At 46.1% G+C, this 4,508-nt stretch overlaps 1 protein-coding gene and 1 pseudogene across 1 annotated transcript in view; one reads left to right on the top strand and one right to left on the bottom strand.

Annotated features, from left to right (window-relative positions):
- The window catches only part of Fhod3 (formin homology 2 domain containing 3), a 514,361-nt gene that overhangs the window by 448,893 nt on the left and 60,960 nt on the right, over nt 1-4,508 (bottom strand). The window lies entirely within an intron of this gene.
- LOC105741993 lies at nt 713-4,045 on the top strand (annotated as a pseudogene).

The raw sequence follows: 4,508 nt of genomic DNA, 5'->3' as shown, positions 1-4,508 counted from the left end.
GCCATTCCAGTATTTATCTTATGTTTTACTCTTAGTACTTCTTTGCTATCATGAAAACTTTTTCTTAGTTCAATTGTTTTGAAACATTTAAATTTCTGAATATTGCTTAATCTTAATTTTTGTTCTAAGATTTATACTGTATGTTTGACTTACAATTTACTTAAAAAGACATTGTATGATATCTTCTAGTATTAGAAACTTTAAAAAGTATATTTCCGGGAGTTTCCTTCTATGCGCGAACAAGGGATTCCGGGAGACTGGGCTGTGGGGTCCGCGGCTGGCCCTGACCATTTGAATTGGTGGTGGCTTGGACTGAGAGGTACATTTGGACCAGGTGCTGCACCACTGCAGCAGCCGGGAGCGCTGAAACTGGGGTGACCGCAGGGGTGCTCGCTTAACAGGAGGATTGAGCCGGGAGCGTTACCCTTGGCCGGGGACTTAGCAAAAGGGCAGTAGGCTGAGCCTGCGCGGGAGCCACATCGGTGGCCAGTCTCTGAAGGATAGACTGAGTCCATTGGCCCTGATGACGGTGTCGGCACAGCATGACTTGGTGCAGAACATCCAAATCATGGCATCAGTGTGTGAGCCATAGTATATATCAGATTTAAGGCTGTGAATGTTCAGGCCATGATGCCAGTGTTCTAAGAAGAAAGAATATGAGTCTGCACAGCTCTGGTCCTACCGCCACAGCAACCATCAAAGAAGAGTAGCCATGGCCCTCCGCTACCCCATGGTCATAGGCCTCAACGAGGGCCACAAGGTGACTAAGAATGTGAGCAAATCAAGGCACAGTTGCTGTGGCAGACATCTCACAAAACACACCAAGTTCATGCAGGAAATGATCTGGGAGGTGTGTGGCTTCACCCCCTACAAGCAGCACACCATGGAGCTGCTCAAGGTCTCCAAGGACAAGCGTGTCCTCAAGTTCATCAAGAAAAGGTTGGGGATGCACATCCTTACCAAGAGGAAGCATGAAGAGCTGAGCAACATGCTGGCCACCATGAGGAAGGCAGCTGCCAAGAAGGACTGGGACCCCCTGGAATAAAGCTTTGCAGAAAGTAAAAAAAAAAAAAAAAAAAGAAGGAGGAGGAGGAGGAAGAGAAGGAGAAGGAGAAGAAAAAGAAGAAAAAATATGGACCTGGAGGACTCAGCATCAACCATGTTTAGCTTGTTTAGCATCATGAAAACAAATAACAGAGAGTGCCATGAGTTGCGGTACGTCGGGGAATAACGAAATATGGCACGTGGCCAGATCCAGTGAGGAGATGGGAGCTGAGGCCTTGCAGTCATGGAGCTGATGTCATGTGGCTCAGAATAGCGCTTATTCACCAATCTGTGTTCTTCCTGCCTTTTGTCAGGTCTCTTGATAGAGCCTGAGGATTTTTCAGTCCAGCTCTGAAATTAGGAAGAAATGAAATTACTCAGATTTTCTGGGACACAGAGAGGTATAGGGTAGAAGAAAGAAAGAAGGGGCCAAGATCCTGATATTTCTTTCAGGAGCAAGCCCACCCTGACCTTCCTTCAATTAGGCACTATCTCCTAAAGGTTCTACCACCTCCTCCCCAACAACCACAGCCTGCTGTCCAGGCTTTGAGACATGGATTTTGGGGAACATTCAAGAAAAAACTAACAGGGGCTGGTGAGATGGCTCAGTGGTCTAAAGCACCTATTTAGAACAAGCTTAGCAAACCACAGGGACCACGGTTCAATCCCCCAGCACCACATGCCAGCCAGCCCCGCCCCCTGGTGGGCTGAGCTGGCCACACACACACACACACACACAAACACAATAAAATAAAAAATTAAAAAAAAAAAACTCTAAAAAAAAATTAAAAAAAAAAAAAGAAAAAAACTAACAAAAACTTATCTCAATGGGGTAGGAGGATCAGAAGGGTTGGCTTTTGAATAAATGTAAGTGAAGAGAGGAGAGCATGCACACAGAAGATTGCCAAGGGCTGTGTGACCTTTGAGGACGTGACCATTTACTTCTCCCAGGAGGAGTGAGGGCTGCTGGATGAGGCACAGAGACTCCTGTACAGCACCGTGATGCTGGAGAACTTCGCACTCATAGCCTCTCTGGGGCGCACATCTTTCAGGTGCCATTACATTGGTGAATGTGAGATGAGGAGAGAACCTAACAGAGTGAATATGACGTCAGCCATGGCAAGAGGGGCTTTTGGCAAGGCTGACTGGGGTTTTTGCTGTAGAACAGAGGGTAAAGAGTTACCTTTTGAGCGAAGAATTTCTGTACAAGGACTATTAGAGAATGGAAATCCCAAGACAGCCCTGTCTGTGCAGAAGGCCTACTCCTCTGACACATGTGGCCTACTCTTGAAGATTTTGAACCTAGATTAAGAGGAGGATACACATGCCAGGCTGAAACCCCATATGTGTGAAGCCAGTGGGAAAAGTGTCAAGTTCAATGCAAACTTTGCCCAGCAACAGGTACAGAAGCATGAGGAGGAGCCTGCCAGATGGGAGGAAGTTACGGAGTCTCCTGGAAACACTTGCATAGACCAGGCATCCCGGAAGCTTTTCATGTGTGGGGAGGGGAAGGAGGTCTATGTGGCCACAGCAGACTTTGTGCAGTGTTGGATCACTCCTGATGGGGAGGAGGCACACGAGAGTTCTAGAGAAACACTGTACTTTCCCACAGCCCAGTGGCTTGACAAGAGCAGTCAATCTAGTTACGTTTTCAGTGACACATTCACACATGTTCACCAGCCGAGAGTCCAGAGAAGAGAGAGGCCCTATGAATGCAACAAGTGTGGAATGTTCTTTAGCAATCCCTCCAGCCTTATGCAACACCAGAGTTCACAATGGAGGAAAATCCTATGAGTGCCCTGAGTGTAGGAGAGTCTTTACCCTGCACTCTAGTCTTGTGAAACATCAGAGAGTTCACACCGGTGAAAGTTCCCATGTGTGCAGTTACTGTGGGAAGTTCTTCAGCCAAAACTCCAACCTCATCCAGCACAAAAGGGTTCACACTGGTGAAAAGCCATATGAATGCAGGGAATGTGGGAAATTCTTTAGCCAACGTTCCAACCTCATTCATCATAAGAGGATTCACACTGGTAAAAGTGCTCATGAGTGCAAGGTACGTGGGAAATCCTTTAACTGCAACTCTAGTCTAATTAAGCATGGGAGAGTTCACACTGGAGAAAGACCTTATAAGTGCAATGATGGTGGGAAATTCTTTAGCCACCTTGCCAGTCTCATTCAACACTATATAGTTCACACAGGGGAATGACCTTTTGGGTGCAGTGCATGTGGAAAAGCCTTCAGCTGAAGCTTTGACCTCATAAAACATCAGAGAGTTCACTCTGGTGAATGGCTTTATGCATGCATTGAATGTGGGAGGTTGTTTAGCCAAAGTTCCAGCCTTAATAGTCACCGGAGACTTCATACTGGTGAACGGCCTTATCAGTGCAGTGAATGTGGGAAATTCTTCAATCAAAGCTCCAGCCTCAGTAACCATCGTAGACTTCACACTGGTGAATGGCCTTATCAGTGCAGTGAATGTGGGAAAACCTTCAGACAAAGGTCTAATCTGAGGCAGCATCAGAAAGTTCATAAACCCGACAGGCCTTATGAGTGCAATGAATGTGGCAAAGTCTTCAGCCAAAGGACCAGCCTTATTCGACATCAGAAAATACACACCAGAGAAAGCAATGTAGAGAATGTGCATCCTTCTTTCTCAGCACAACTGCACACAGCAGAGAGTGTGACGGTAGTCTTTATGAAGGAGCGTCAGCCCACTGCTGAGCCTCATTTATCCATGCAGCCACCCTGGGGAGATTCCCTATTATAGCTAGACACAGTGGGTACTTTCTGAGCTAAGCTGTATTATCCAGTTTGTCACTGCTAAAGTTCGAGATAGAAGCCATCTTAGCTTTGCATACTCTACAGCTTCTAGAGTATATTACCCACTCTCCCATCTCAAGGAAAACAAATCTCTGTTTTTGGTTTTGTTTTGATACCTCTGTTCTCTTTCCAGTTTCTGAAGGGAATCCTGAGACTGTATAAGGATGTCACTTCTGTATGACTAGTCTAGCTGTGGACATGATCCATTTTGTCCATGCATAGCTAGGTGGTGGTCTGCTGGCTGCTTACTGTGCGTGTTTCCTTTTCAGGGACATTAATCAGTCTACTGTGATGTTTGTGATGGATGTATCCTTCCTCCTGTGGCCCTGCCCAACTATCCACTGCATACTGTTCTTGTTCGTATCCTGTGAAGGGTGTTGGTGACAGACCTTTCTTTAATCACTGGTGTTCTGATTCCTATGAGTAGTAGGTTGAGAACACTACTACTGTTAACTAAAGAGTAGACTTTGTTGTGCCTCCAAGTTGAATGCCTCAGAAAGGCCAATCAATGGCAGAAACCGCACTCAGCCCACATTTGGCCTTATGTGTATTGGTAAGCTAGGTGGACCCATAAATGTTGTGTTATGTAGAAATACACAGTGTCGGGGCTGGAGAGATGGCTCAGTGGTCTAAAGCACCTACTT

This window comes from Octodon degus, unplaced genomic scaffold (genome assembly GCF_000260255.1).
Source record: "Octodon degus isolate 3935 unplaced genomic scaffold, OctDeg1.0 scaffold00003, whole genome shotgun sequence".
Taxonomy (NCBI): Eukaryota; Metazoa; Chordata; class Mammalia; order Rodentia; family Octodontidae; genus Octodon; species Octodon degus.
This window is presented reverse-complemented; position numbering and strand designations above follow the sequence as displayed.